Source organism: Bidens hawaiensis, unplaced genomic scaffold (assembly GCF_021521415.1).
Source record: "Bidens hawaiensis isolate Kalapana, Puna unplaced genomic scaffold, B.hawaiensis_p1.1 tig00022321_1, whole genome shotgun sequence".
Classification (NCBI taxonomy): Eukaryota; Viridiplantae; Streptophyta; class Magnoliopsida; order Asterales; family Asteraceae; genus Bidens; species Bidens hawaiensis.
The window spans coordinates 133,402-150,257 of record NW_027493473.1 but is presented as its reverse complement, the minus strand read 5'-3'; the positions used below and the strand labels follow the sequence as shown (position 1 = coordinate 150,257).

The 16,856-nt window shown below is 33.9% G+C and overlaps 1 pseudogene across 1 annotated transcript; it reads left to right on the top strand.

Annotated features, from left to right (window-relative positions):
* Nucleotides 1-4,083: 4,083 nt before the first annotated feature.
* LOC143565352 (putative leucine-rich repeat receptor-like protein kinase At2g19210) lies at nt 4,084-7,784 on the top strand (annotated as a pseudogene). The gene is made up of 12 exons (XR_013141054.1): nt 4,084-4,171; nt 4,265-4,808; nt 4,894-5,372; nt 5,465-5,606; nt 5,703-5,774; nt 5,845-5,916; nt 5,994-6,004; nt 6,075-6,599; nt 6,706-6,832; nt 6,954-7,016; nt 7,109-7,298; nt 7,382-7,784. The product of XR_013141054.1 is annotated as a putative leucine-rich repeat receptor-like protein kinase At2g19210 (transcript).
* Nucleotides 7,785-16,856: the final 9,072 nt, after the last annotated feature.

Sequence of the window (16,856 nt, the reverse complement as noted above, 5' to 3'; positions counted from 1 at the left end):
AAACCCTAATAGCCCTCAAATGGGTTATAAGATCTCATTTAGTAAACACTATCAATAAACCGTAATTTAATTTATCTCCTTTACATGTTCTTTGTTGCTGGTCTATCATCTTCATCGACGGTTAACTTATGATACTACCCATCATTGTCAACTACATTAGCATCCCCTTTTTCATTAGACAAATATTTGTGCTCATGTTTGTTCATTTAAAAAAATCAACATGCTTGTGTCCGTTTATGTTTGTTCGTTAAAAATCTAAAAAACATACACATCTCAATTGAAAAAAATTCAAACGCTAAAAAATATAATAACAAACTAATATATATGTATTAAATTAAAACTAAGCTACGTTAAAAAATAAAATAAATCATCATAAAATATCAAAACGATTAAAACAAAAACTTGAATAAACCCCCGTAACACGGGATGATCAAACTAGTATTAAATATTATTTTATATAAACTTTATTTACAAAATTTTTTTTCTTAGTAATTTGGTTTAAAATCGTTTTTGTAATACACAATTGCCAAAAAAGAGTGGATTCGTTCGAAGATATCATATTACATGCACTAAAGAAAATGCGAAAAAAAATTGGTGTCGGGCAAACCCATAAGGTGGCTCCACCAATGACTGTTGTCGAAACCGGGGTGGAATATTACTACGAAACGTTAGGAGCATATATACCACGTTTACTTGGACAAAGTTGACAAATGACAATGACAAGTAACTTGTATGAAATATTCCTGAAGATTTCCAACAATTTACAGATTACTGAATGAGGGATTAAGCGGTTGACCATACTTAGGGTTGTTTGTTTACATCTGAATGGAACCATTCAGATGTAAACATCTGATTCATTTAGACTTCAGACTGTATGGTCTAACAGAAACATCTGAATGGTTAAAATTAGCTCAGAATCATTCAGACTTATTGTTATTACTGAATGGGACAGATGCTCATTCAGATCTGACTCATTCAGATCTGAATGAACCAAACAGCCCCTTAATTAATATAATAATCTTAAACTATGATGGATAATTTTGATTAATTATGGTCCAGCCCATCACAGCCAAGTAACCAGAATTCCGTAGGTTAGGTTAAGCTAGCTAGCCAACCCCACATTATAATATTACTAGTTTGAGGCCCATGTATTACACGGGTAATTGATGAAAATTTTAAACTTAAACTATGAAGTGAATTACAGTCAACAAAATCATCATTTATTGTTAATACAATTTATATAAAAATGACATAAATTACATAAATAAGATTACACAAATATGTTACAAATAAACAAAACTTTTCTTGTACACTACATTTGTGATTATATTGGTTGGTATACATTTTTTTTTATCAAAAATAAAAAATATTTAGTCCATGTATGCTTGTAACTCTTGCTAAGGTAACATATATGTCTGCTTATAACTTTTGATACAACCATGTATAGTTATCTGTGTGACAATAAAATAATACAAGTACATACCGCGACCCTAGATAAATGATAATATATATCCATGATACTAACAAAAAAAATATTCATACACATAAAATAAAATGTCATACCTTTTGATCAATTAGTATATATGATGTCATTTGAGATCATTCACTCATGTTTATCAACAAAAAAAAACCATGAGTATTCAAAAAAATACAGATTACCTAAACTTTGATGATATAATCATCCTTAGAGTCTTTAGAATCTGAAATTGATTGATCATGATAAATTATCTTTTGTTATTAATATACTGCATATTACAAATTGTAATTAATTTTATATATTAAAATTAATAATTATATAATCAATAAAACGTATAAAATCCAAAAATTAAATATAACAAAATGATTTGTTTCATTTCATATGAGTGGAAAATGACAAAGAAATAATAACCTAAAAGTCATGTTCAACTAACAGTAACTTTTTTAAAAAAAAATTGAGTATCACTTAATTATTTTGAATATAAACTTTAACAAACACTTTAATTATGTATTACCCAACATGTAACACTAACATAACCTCAAATCGTTGTATTTGTATAAAAATAAAATTACTAAGTTAATATAATATTGAAATGATGTAATAAATGATGAAAACGATATTCTAGGTTTTCATATCCTAAATGAGTTTTGGAAAGCGAAAATAGTGGAAAGGGATTGAAACATATTTTTCGGTTTAAAAATTTGAATGCTTTTAATTAAGTAATTTGTCTTATTAGACATTAAATTAAATATATTTGAATGTATAAAAAACGTATAAATCAAATCATAAAATATATGTTTCTGGAACATGTCCGTCTGAGTTATGAAAGAAAAATATTGAAAACTAAATATTGATCTTCTTGTTAATAACCATTTATATTACAAAAAAAAGTTATATAAATAAATGATAGATAGTTCATATAGTAAATCGTTATTCATATGGATTATAATTATAATATTCAACTTCAATGACTTAATGCTAAACACCAAGATATATATAATATGTATTCTTCATGTTTGTAATTTTTATATAAAATGTTTGGAGAAATTAAGAAAATACACATTTTCTTGAGTTCAAATACATATGAGAAAAATTTAAATCCAAATTTGAAACTAATCTTATGTAAAAAATTATGCACGACTGCTCCAATCCCAGTTTAAAACAAGTTATAGTTTACTATGATTTGAATTACCTATGATTTTAGAATTTATTCTAATAGATCTGCAACTTCAATTTTGATATTTTCTTATTTTTTTTTATCTTTCACCATTAATACTAATGAATGAATCGAATATGATTTACGTTTAATAAAAATAAACTTGAATTCATGTATTGAAATAACTTAAAATATAAGGATCATATGTTGAAATGTTGAAAAAATGGTGAAGAGGGTTATGAGAGTGACAAGTGACAAAAATAAGTAGTTATTTATTAGGATAGACATATATGATTTCTCAAGTTTTGAATATACAATTTTTAAGCCGGGATGAGGAAGTCCACGAAGAAACAGCCCACCGTATTCGTGATTTAATAATTTTTATTACTAGATAAAAAGAAGGAACCACATGGAATATTAGGATTAATTTTTATCGTCAAAATTACACTCCCTTTGACCTAGATAGCCATTTGATTAGTTTTCTAAAAACTATAACTAACTTAGAATTGAAGCTTTACAAAGAGCCTTTTGATTTGATAAAAGTGCCAATTTTGATCTCCAAAAGGCGCCAACGGAGAAATTTTGTCCACATGAAGTCTTTTGATTGAGTTATAATTTCTTATAATTATTTCAAGTTACAAAATAAAATATGTTTTAAATAACTGAGTGAGATGACCATTTGCCAATTTGTATAAAAACTTACCCAATATTGAAAGTACGATCGGTATCTATAATAGTCTAAACTTGATCGTTTATTAATTGTTGTGAAATAATGTTTACAAATAACCCTATCTATAAACTAACTAATCCTTAATCAATAAGTCAATAACAATCCTTATTAGAGTAAACTTGGAGAAAACTAACTAAAAAACTCTCAGGTTTTGCAACTTGTAAGTATGACAAATTACCCTTTTTACTCTACTTACGTAAGATTAGTTTAACAATCACCCACCAGAATCTTGCAATACCGGGAAGATATATCATCTCGATAATCTTTACTGTGGCATGGCTTTCGTGAGGATGTTGCCCCGTTGCAAATCCCCGCTAACATATTTCACTTTAATTATTCTCGCAATAGTTGAAAGTACAAATGATATCTGGCAATAGTCTAAACTTGATCGTCTATTAATTGTTGTGATAAATAATGTTCAAAAAACCCTATTTATAAACATACGGATCCGTAGTCAATAAGATTTTCCATAAAGTTGACTTAATAAGTAAATATATAATGTAGGAATAACAATATAAGGGTATTCAACAGACAATACAACAAGTCTCCAGCTCAAATGTTAGTTGCATACGAGGTATAATAATATAATATTATTCAACATACACAATACAGCAAGAAAATATATAAACAATAATGATAATACTAAATTAATCAAGTAGAATTCTTTTAAGCATGTATAAGATGAACCTAGCAACCTCAAAATAAGCATTTCTCAAAGAAATGAAGTTCCAAGGTTTTCTTCCAATGTTAATTCTTTTTGGTTTAGTGCTTACAACAGTTTTGGTTAATGCCCAAGATGATCAATCTGGTACTAAACAATATTTCTCTAAATATAAATATATAATCACTAATTATCTCTGTTTAATCCTCACTAATTAACATCTCCTTCCTTTTTTTGCAGGCTTCATAAGCATAGATTGTGGGATCGTCGAAGGCTCAACCTACACCGATAATGTAACAAACATAAACTATGTATCAGATGCTGAGTTCATAGACGGTGGTGAAATCCATAATATATTGGCCATATACAATTCATTCGACGTTGATACACAGCTTACCACCCTCAGAAGTTTCCCACAAAACACCAGAAACTGCTACACATTAAAACCAACCCAAGGAAAAGGTAACAGGTATTTAATAAGAGCACGATTTATGTATGGGAATTATGACTTCAAGGAGAAACTCCCAGAATTCGATGTCTATCTTGGACCTGATTACTGGGACACCATTAAATTTAATTCGTCATCAAAACCAATAAACATGGAGATTGTACATGTTTTGTCATCAGATTATATACATGTTTTATATAAATACTGGCCGTGGAACGCCTTTTGTATCAGCCATAGAATTACGGCTTCTGCAAGTAACATATATAAAGAAACTGCATTTGGATCATTATATCTTTTTGCGCGTGTGAATTTTGGCTCTGCATTTGGAACAATCAGGTAAATATTTTCGCTTCTTGGATAGAAAATTGATAATCTTTAATAGCAAAAATACTAATATTGGTTTTGTTGATTCTTGACTTAGGTATGAGGCTGACAAGTATGATAGACTATGGGGTCCAATCAGTTGGGCTAATAGCACTTACTTGTACACTTTTGTTAAAGTTTCTACAGAACTTTTCACAACTATTGACCCACCATCAGAGGTCATGAGTGATTCCATCACTCCAAAATACCCGCAAGAATCGTTTAACATTAATTGGACTCCTGATCAAACCACCGATAAGTTTTTCATGTACATGCACTTTGCAGAAATTGAAATACTGAGAAGAAACCAAAAAAGAGAATTCAACATTTACCTAAATGGGAATCTCTCTTATGGACCTTTCTCTCCACTTAATCACTCAACCACCACTATTTATAGCACAGAACCGGAGTTCGTAGCACCCAAGTATACACTCACAATAAATAAAACTAAAAACTCAACCCTTCCTCCAATCATCAATGCTCTCGAGCTTTATACGTTAAAGCAGCTCCCACAAAATCAAACATATTATCAAGATGGTAAGTGTAGAATCTTTTCTTTGATTATATATCAAAGTAGGTTTTCATTATAACCAGTTTCTTTTTTCTTTTTTTTTTGCAATGGATACTAGTTGCTGCATTGTTGAGCATCAAGTCAACTTACAAAATAAATACAAAAAACTGGCAAGGAGATCCATGTACTCCACAGGAATTTGTCTGGGAAGGCATTGGATGCAGCAACAATGATATTGAATCTCCTAGGATCGTGTCGTTGTAAGTAATTTCCGTATCCCCCCCCCCCCTATTCGAAGTTAAAATTTCCGTCCCACATGCTAGAGTTTATTAACGCTTAATTAATTTGAAAATCAGGAACTTGTCTGCTAGCGGATTGAATGGAGGCATAGATCCTGGAATAGCTAATCTCACAATGATACATACTTTGTAAGCGAACACTTGTAAATATACAAATGGTGATCATTCCAATTAACATAGTCTTTTATTCACATTCCAGGGATTTGTCGAATAATAATTTGACAGGAATTGTGCCTAATTTTCTCTCCGGACTTAAATTCCTAACGGTACTGTAAGTTCATATCCCTCTAACTAGCTAGCATCACAAGCCTAGTTAAGTGGTAAAAACTAATTTACTATTCATTATAGCAATCTAAAAGGTAACAATTTCGTCGGGCCGATTCCAGTAGAGCTCCAAGCAAAGGCAGACAAGGGATCATTGTCATTAAGGTTTGACTCCCATTTTTGAACTTGATGATCGAATGAATTTAATGCAAACCATTTCTTTAGCATTTGACATTGACTCCCCCAATATCAGTTTTGATGGTGAGAGTAAAGGTGATCCTGCTAATTCGTGTGACGGGAATACTTGTAAAGACAGCAAGGATAACAAAATCATTGTCCCGGTTATAGCCTCCGTTGCATCACTCGTTGTGATTGTGATTGCACTCTCTGCTGTATGGATAATTAAAAAACAAAAAGAGCACAGTATGAGAGCCCCTTCTATTCAATTAGATTGCCTTGTCAAATAATCTTTAATCCAAATCCATACGCACAAAAGCAGGCATCGGGCCGGACATAAGAAAACAACAGTACACATACTCCGAGGTACAAAGCATGACAAACAACTTTAGTCTTGTTCTTGGGAAAGGAGGATTTGGAACAGTTTACCATGGGTGTATAGGTGATACACAAGTTGCTGTCAAGATGCTTTCTGGATCATCTCTCCAAGGGGACAAGGAATTTCAGGCTGAGGTAAACTTTAACTTAACACATGTGCAGGTCTATTTTCAAAATTAGAAACAAGAACATGTGTGCCATGAACTTACATGGAAAACTAAAAGATTTATTTCATGTGCAGGCCTATCTTCTCCTGGGAATTCATCATAAAAACTTGATTTCGCTTATTGGATACTGCAACGATGAAATCCACAAGGGAATCATTTATGAGTACATGGCTAATGGGAACTTAGAAAGCCACATATTTGGTATTTTTCATTGTGACTTTATGCTTTTTGTTTAGACATCTTTTTTTTCCTCAAAGGGGATAATGAATATGGTATTGTAAATATGTAAGAGCTAGTATTAATGTTTTAATTACTTGAGCAGATGCATCTTCAAGTTTCTTGAATTGGGAAGAAAGGTTGCAAATAGTATGTGATGCAGCACATGGTTCGTTAGAAAACTATCCCAAATCCACCTTGTATTTGTTTGCCTTAATGATCATGAAGAAGATTTCTAACCAAATAGGATTCTATTTTTAGGCCTAGAGTACCTGCATCATGGTTGCAAGCCACCAATAGTCCATAGAGATATCAAGGGTACCAACATCTTACTGAATGAAACATTTCAGGCAAAACTAGCAGACTTTGGGTTGTCCAAGGCTTTTCCAACAGAAGGCGGCACACATATTTCAACAGCGGTTGCCGGCACTCCTGGTTACCTTGACCCTGAGTGAGTTTTCTTAATCTTGACATCTACTATGTAACACTTATGCTATCCATGGATTTTATGGTTGTAAGAACTCTGGATTGCAGGTATTACACATCAACCAGGCTGACCGAGAAAAGTGATGTTTATAGCTTTGGGGTTGTTCTTCTAGTGATAATTACAGGCCAACCAGCAATAACCAAATATGATAACGACAACATACACATAAGTCGATTGGTCAATTTAAAGCTAGCAGAGGGGGACATTAATAACATTGTTGATCCAAGGCTATTGGGGGATTTTGACGCCAATTCAGCATGGAAGGCGGTAGAGCTGGCAATGGCCTGCGTTGCACACACACCGAGCAGGAGACCAACAATGAAGGAAGTGGTGATGGAGTTAAGTGATTGTTTAGTCACAGAAAGAGCTCGCCAGGATACCAAACCAAAGAAGTTAACTGGACTCATGTCACTTAATCTGGAGAGTGCATATGATCCAACACCAATATAGCAAATTCAAAATAAACTTTAATTTGACATTTGTGTAATGCTATACTTTATGTTGTGCTTCTTGGTATATTTTGTGTAATAAATGTAACTAATCTTTTACATTTGCATCCCTAAAAATATGTGTTTCCAACATATGCTTTCTAATAACCTTTTAAGCACCGTCACGTTGTGGAAACGGGTCTTACCCTTCTTGCTCATCCAAGAACACCATCAAACCACTGTAGAAAAACCACTTGAGTCAGGTCTAAAACCTGAAACCACAATGTCCCAAATCTAAACCATCACTCCATTGTTATTGAACTAGAAGACTAATCACACACAGATCCATAAACTAGAAGTAACCTTCTCTTTATTATTTTTATTCGCTCAATGGATGTTTTTTGGCTTTAGTTTTAATTTACTCTCAATCTCAATTATTGAAGCTAACCGAGAAGTCAATAACCACAAAGATTGTCAATATTTGTTTTTTAACGACTAAATGCTACCTCTATAGGGTTTGTAGATAAATTTCAATGGGCCGTTTAACCCATCATGTGCGAGAAACCATGACCCAAATTGAAGCTCTGTATTTCATATATTGTCACATGTTGGATTTGAACCCATGTCCTCCTCTTAAAATTGACCGTGGTCACCGGCCTTTGGTTTGACACCGAAGAACGTCGCTTGACCTTGGTCACCGGCCTTGGTTTGACACATCGTGAAGGACCATGGTCATCGAGTGTCAATTACTTTTATATTGTTTTTTGTTCTGTTTCATTGGAATATCGGTTGTGTTTATACTAACATGTACAATGAACCAAAACCGGGGAATGCCGTTGATGTGCAACACTTCAGGATCGAGCTACTTTGAAGAATATGAATTATTTCTTCAAACAATCAAGCAGCTCACATATATTTTGATAGAATTTTGGACTTATATATCAAGAACCTAGACCGGGACTAGTTATTATTATTATATTATCATTGTTCTTTCTATTATGATTCTTGTTTTACATTCTTAGCGTTCGATTCTCTACCACTCTGACTATGGGGGAGTATTGGAACCTATAGGATTAGCTAGATTTGGTATCAAGCCCACGAACCTATATATATGTCTATTTATTGTAACCCTATATTGAGGCCAAATACTAGTTAAAAAACAAATTCGACTCACTGGGTTTTAGTTTTGTTTATAATTTCTCTATTTGTATTAAATATTAATTTACAAAAAAATCATATACAAGAATATTTTATTCACTAAAACTTTATTTACTTAGTGGGTTCAATTTTTTTTATGTGCACTATACAATCACCAAAAGAATAGTGCGTTTGTTCGAAAATATCATGTTACACGCACTACTAGAAAACACGAAAAAGATTAATGTCGGGCGAACCCATAAGGTTGCACCACCAATGACTGTCATCAAGACCAGAATGGAATATTACCACGAAATGAAGGGAGCATATCACGCTTACTTGGACAAATTTGACAATGACAAGTAAGCTATATGAAATATTCCATGAAAATTGCAGCAATTTACAGATTACTACTATACTTAATCAATAATATTAATCTAGGATGGATAATTAATAATCTTAATCTATGATGGATACTTAATTAATAATCTTAATCTATGATAGAGTCGAGCAAACCCATAAGGTGGCTCCATCAATGGTTGTTGTCGAGACCCGAATAGAATAATACTACAAAGTGATGGGAGCATACCAAGTTTACTTGGACAAATTTGACGAAGACATGTAAGATGCATGAAATATTCTAGGAAAATACCAGCAACTTATAGATTACTACTATACTTAATTAATAATCTTAATCTTTGATGGATAATTAATAATCTAATCTATGACGGATACTTAATTAATAATCTTAATTTATGATGGTATCGGGCAAATACATAAAGTGACTCCACCATTGATTATTGTCGAGACCTGAGAGGAATATTACTACGAAATGAGGGGAGTACGTGTACCACGTTTACTTGGACAAATTTGACTATGATAAGTAAGCTGCATGAAACATTCTAAGAAAATTCCAACAATTTATAGATGACTGAGGGATTAAATGGTTAAGTATACTTAATTAACAATCTTAATATACTATGAGTACTTAATCAATAATCTTAATCTATGATGGATATTATTATTAATATATTAAATAGTGCCTTTATGATTATTTATTTATTAGTAATCGATTATGGATTTAAATCCTATATATATGGTAATTATTTGATGGATACAATTATCCTTGCATATTCTAATTAGGTTTCCTCTTTGATATATATAAATAGAGAGCTAATTAGAAAGAATATGGGTTAATCACAAACATTAAATTCTTCCCTCTCTCCATTTCCTAAATTCATCATCATCACATACACCTTAAACTGTCACAGCCCCCGACACCTATACCCCGGGAGGAGAGCCGTGAACACTGATTGGTGGTATCGGTGTTTATTAAATTATTTTGCAGCGGAAAATTTCATCAGAACCGTAGTTAGAAAAAATAATCAGAGTTATAAAAACACCATGATTATTATTATGATAAAACGGGAATTTAATCCCTTTTGATACAAACATAAGATTTATAGGGTTAAACCCTTATTTACAAAACACGTTTCTTTATTCTGTTGACAAGCCACTTATTTAAGCTGGAAGCCCGCATGCATCATTCCTTTGTTTCTAACAAGTCACCTGAAACATTTTTAAAATATTTGATCAGCAAGAAATACTGGTGAGTACATTCATTTGTATATGACACATTTTACAGTTACAACATTAAGATGTTTTTACATCTGCTTGCTTACAAATTACCGAAAGGTACTTGTCACTCGATCGTATCTATGACTGTGGTCATATTACTTATTGGCTAACACTTCTCCAATAAGTAACGTGTTATAGCCCAGTAGGCAAGCCTTGTATACAAAACCCCACAATACCAGTAGTAACCATCCCGTAAGTCTATAAAGACTTAATCACTGTAATGTATTTAAAATACTTTAAAAATATATTTGAAAACATTTAGACCATTTGCCATGAGTTTTATAGATTTTGAAATCATCATGACAATGTCGGAAAAATACCTGTCTCACACAAATGTGAGTGATACAAAAACTCGAATGTCTCACCTTGCATATTTACAATTAAAGAAAACGCCTCTTGGTATTAACCACCTAGGATAAACACAATGTAGTATACCTAGATTAGTATAAAGCAATAATCATAACGATAATCACGAGATTAGAAACTTTACACGATGGCACAATGTCTTACCTTAACAGGCAGAGCTTTCTGATTCGTGTATATTTCTTTCGATCGGATAGGATATCGCTACGATAACTTGGGTATTATACTTTATAAAATACTTGTGTGTGTGTATGTTTTCAGAGAGAAAGAGAATTTTTGAGCAAATATGAATGTGTGTGTGTGTGTTCACAACCTATTTATAACTGATTTTGGACCTCATCGCGGTACGCGATGGCCATACACAATGGCCGTCGCGTTATAGCTTCGCTGAGTCAGCCCTCGTGTCACGCCACGTGGCAGGCTACGTGTCTCGTCCGCGTAACCTCCACGTCGCGGTACGCGATGGAAGGATTTTTATTTTATTTTATTAAAAATCTTAATTCCCAACAAAAATACTAAGGCGACCCTTAATGCGGCTCGCAGCGATGTGCAAAGTGCGCCATCAAAGCGCCACATTGCGCCCATCGCCCGAGCCCGTGCCCGAGCCCGTGCCCATGCGCGTTCGGGTGCTTCGCACCCTCCGCTAGGACCACTGGGTGTGATATGTCTTATAAAAACATTAACATAGAAATTTTCTTTCTTATAAAGAGCTCACTGGTTTGTTAATCTAGCGATGTGGGACAAGAACTTACAAACCTATTTATACTATGGTGGTTCCTTCTCCATTTCTTTCCTCCACCAATGTGGGATGGAATTTCCTTCACTTTTCTCTTTATCCTTTATTTGTGGTTTGTTATAGTCTCCCCTTCTTATTTTGAATCTCGTCCTCGAGATTTGATTGGAATAAGTGTGGGTACTTTCGTTTCATTTCAGATTCCAATTCCCAAGTATATTCTGGTCCACGTTTTGAATCCCACTTCACTTTGACCAGAACTATTCTTTTATGCTTGAGATTCTTGATCTTTCTATCTTCAATTTGCAAAGGTTTCTCAACGGATTTCAACTTTTCATTTACCTTTATATCTTGAAGGGGTACTTCTAGTGTTTTATCAACTAAACATTTTCTTAAGTTACTTACATGAGATACATCATGTATACCTGACATTTCTTCTGGTAATTCTAGCTGATAGGCTACTGGTCCAATTCGTTTGAGAATTTGAAATGGTCCAGCAAATCTTGGACTTAACTTTCCTTACCGAATCGGACTACTCCTTTCTATGGAGATACTTTTAGTAGCACTTTGTCTCCAACTTGAAATTCTAATGGTTTGCATCTATGGTCCGCATAACTTTTCTGACGATCTCGTGCGGTCTTTAATCTTTCTTTAACTTGATTTATCTTATCAGTGCTCTTTTGTATAATTTCAGGACAGATAATTGTTTTTCTCCTATTTCTGCCCAACATACTGGTGTTCTACACCTTCGTCCGTAAAGGGCTTCAAATGGGGCAGCGTTAATGCTTGTATGATAACTGTTATTATAGGAGAATTCTATTAGAGGTAAATGGTCATCCCAATTTCCACCAAAATCTATTACACATGCTCTTAGCATGTCTTCCAATGTTTGTATGGTCCTTTCACTTTGACCATCAGTTTGTGGATGGTATGCTGTGCTCAAGTTTAATTTTGTTCCCATAGGTATTTGGAAACTTTTCCAAAAATGATAAGTAAAACGGCTATCCCGATCCGATACAATGGATAATGGAACTCCATGTAATGAGACAACTTTGTCCACATATAGCTTAGCTAATTGTTCCATTTTGAAAGTTTCCTTCATTGGTATAAAATGAGCTAATTTTGTTAATCTGTCCACAATCACCCAGATTATGTCATTACCTCTTCTTGTGGTAGGTAATTTGGTAACAAAATCCATTGTTATTAATTCCCATTTCCATTCTAGCATTTCTAATTGTTGAAGTAATCCTGATGGCTTTTGATGTTCTGCTTTAACTTGTGAACAAGTTAAGCATTTTGAAACATAACTGGTTATGTCCTTTTTTATTTCTATCCACCAATAGATTTTCTTTAAATCTTGATACATTTTATCTCTTCCAGGATGCATTGTGTATTTCGAGTTATGGGATTCTTCGAGAATCTTTTCTCGTAATCCTCCTATGATTGGTATCCAGATCCTGTTCCCCATTCGGAGAATTTCATCATTTCCTTTGACAAGTAGATCAATGGTACCATTTCTTTTCTCATCAGCAATATTATTTTCTTCTATTGCTTGTTTCTGAGCATTCTTTACTTTATCAATTAAATTGATTTGAAGTTCTAACCTTAGAGCTCGCACTCTTTTAGGTTTCTCATGCTCTTTTCTGCTTAATGCAACGACTGCTATATTTGTCTTACCTTCACGGTATAAGATTTCACAATCATAATCGCTGAGAATTTCCATCCAGCGTCTTTGCCTCATGTTAAGCTTCTTTTGCCCAAAGATATATTTTAAACTTTTATGATCTGTGAATACAGTAAACTTACTACCATATAGATAGTGTCTCCAGATCTTTAGGGCAAAAATTATTGCTCCCAATTCTAAGTCATGTGTTGTGTAATTCTCTTCATGCTTCTTTAATTGTCTAGATGCGTAAGCAATTACTTTTTCACGTTGCATTAGTACACATCCCAATCCTGATTTAGAAGCATCACAACAGACTGTAAAATCTTCAGTTCCTTCTGGTAGTGCAAGTATTAGGGCATTTGTTAACTTTTACTTCAAAGTTATAAAAGTTTCTTCTTGCTTAGGTCCCCATTCAAACTTGACATTCTTACACGTTAACTTGGTTAACGGAACTGCTATTCGGGAAAAATTTTGAATGAAGCGTCTATAGTATCCTGCTAATCCTAAGAAACTTCAAATTTCTGTAGGAGTTTTAGGAATTTCCCAGTTAGTAATAGCTTCTATTTTGGAAGGGTCCGCGTGAATACCTTCATGGTTAATCAAGTGTCCTAGAAACTGTACTTCTTGTAACCACAATTCACACTTTGAGAATTTAGCATAAAGCTTCTCTTTTCTCAATAGTGTCAAAAATGTATGAAGATGTTTAACATGATCTTCACTGGTTTCGGAATAAATAAGTATATCGTCTATAAAAACGATTACAAATTTATCCAAATATGGTTTACATATTCGGTTCATCATATCCATAAATGCAGCTGGTGCATTGGTTAAACCAAATGACATGACTGTAAACTCATAATGACCATATCTTGTCCTAAAAGTTGTTTTAGGAACATCTTCTTCTTGCACTTTTAATTGATGGTATCCTGAGCGTAAATCGATTTTAGAAAAATATCGAGCTCCTTGGAGTTGATCGAATAAATCATCAATTCTCGGTAAGGGATACCGATTCTTAATTGTGACTTTATTCAATTCTCTATAATCGATACACATACGCATCGACCCATCTTTCTTTTTGACAAACAGTACTGGTGCTCCCCAGGGTGATGAGCTAGGTCGTACGAAACCCTTTTCTAGCAATTCATCTAATTGCTTATTTAATTCTAACATCTCCGTTGGCGCTAATCGGTATGGTGCTTTAGCAACTGGCGCTATTCCTGGTATTATATGGATTCTAAATTCAACTTCACGATCAGGCGGTTGTCCAGGTAAATCTTCTGGAAAGACATCAGGATATTCCGATACTACCGGAATTTCTTTTAGCTCTTTTCCTTTGGCGCTAATGATTACAGAAATCATATATACTACGCCTTATTTCCATAGATAGCTTGCCGCTTTCATTATTGATATAAACTTTCTAGGCTTGAGCATCTTATCTCCTTGAATTGTAATAATTTCTCCTGTTGGCGAGCGAATTTCAACAGAATTTGTATTACATAGGATTCGAGCATGATTGGCTGCTAACCAGTCCATTCCTAATATAACATCGAATCCAGCCAGATTCATTGGGAGTAAATTTGCTTTAAACTGGTGGCCTAGTAAGTTTATGTTTTCTTCTTGAAGTACTTCATGAATATGAATGGAATTTCCATCTGCCGTCTCTACTGTGCAGACTTGAAGGAGTTTGGTTTATGGTTGATTTAAGGCTTGGCAAAACTTCGTGTTTATAAAACTTTGGTTTGCTCCGAAATCAAACAATACTTTAGCGTAAACGTTATTGATAAGGAACGTACCCGCAATGACGTCCAGAATCATTGCTGCTTCTTGTGCAGTAAGCTGAAAGGCTCGTGCATTCTTCTTAGGTCCATCTGTGTTCTTTGCTTTCTTATCAGGCACCTTTGTCAGCTTTGGACATTCTGGACGGATGTGGCCAGGTTCTCCGCAGTTGTAGCAAACACGACTTTCTTTTCTTCTACATTCTTCATCTGTATGTCCGGCCATTTTGCAAAAATTGCAATACTTAGTTTTCTTAAAAGCGCATCTCCCTGAATGCCTTTTTCTACAAGTTCTACAGAAAGAATGAGCATAAGATTGCCCTGTTCCTTTCGAAATCTTGGGAAATCTTTTGGGCTAAATCTTTCTTTTTATTTTTTTCCTGAGTTCGGACTAATCCATCTGTCATGGTATTCGCTAGCTCGACTGTTTCTTTAATAGTCTGAGGTCTAGCTGACTTTACCAGATCGCGGATTTCACTTAACGAGAAATTAGTACTGATTCTGGCGAAGCCAAAGCCGGTACCATTCTTGCATATTCGAAGAATTTTGTCGTATACTCACGACACTTCACACCTTCCATCTTGTGGTTTAAGAACATAGTAGCAATCTTTTCTCTTTCTTGAGGAGGATAAAATTTCCTTTCTACTATTTCTTTAAATTCTTCACAGGTCATAGTATAGACTATGTGACTTCCTTTTGATTGTAGAATCGTGTTCCACCATTCCATTGCTTCATTAATGAAGAGGCTAGAAGCATATATTATTTTATATTCTTAAGCACATTTACTGATTCTTATTATAGCTTCTGTTTTTTTCTAACCAGCGTAGTGCTGAAATGGGTCCTTCATTTCCAGAGAATTTGGTTGGCTTACAAGCTAAGAAATCCTTGTAAGTACAACCGCGAACTTTTTGCTTTTTGGGTAATGGGTTTCTACCTCCTCCATTCACACTGTTACTAGCTATAGTGTTAGACTTTCGCTTATTACTTTCGGTGTTATGCCTAATTACAGAAATGGGTTGCTTAATAGCATCAGCAATTAAAGGAATTGCTTTCACGATTTTCTGAACTATCATATTTTCAATAGCATTCATATTCAAATGAGTTTCTTAATTGGAATTTTCATGATTATTCTCATTTTCTTGATTGTGCTCGTTTTCGTGATTATAGTTGTTTTCGTGATTAGAACTAGCTTCATTTGACATCTGAATTACATACAAGAAATGATTTATTAATATCGTAATTAAATAAGTCCAGTAGCCGAAAGCATCACTAGCTTACGCTCTGACCCGAGTAGCATGGGGCACGTGGAATCCCGTGTGAATCAGCAAGGACCACCTTGCAAGACTAATGGATTCGGGTCCATAACCATGGGTTCCAATGCACGAGATCTTGTAGCACTTACCAATGAGGCCCTATCGATTAGTATTACACAGAAGAAATCAATTATAGATACTAATACAATTAGATCCGCTCTTCATAAACGAATTTGGGATTTGCGATCCCACGTTAGCTCCAAGACGTTGGTCTCTAACTAGAAAAGTAAATGCTTGAGCTTGAGAAGCTTCTGGTCCAGTGGGTCCATAAAACTCACTAGGATAAGCCGATAAAGTAAGAAAGATATTAATAACACATAAGCATAAATAACACATATGCACAAAATATGTCAAAATCGTCGATCTTTGTGACATTTACTCTTTTTATATATATACATCACTATATTTTACATCTGCACATCATATATATATGCGTCACTACACATCTTTCTTACATACATACACTCTT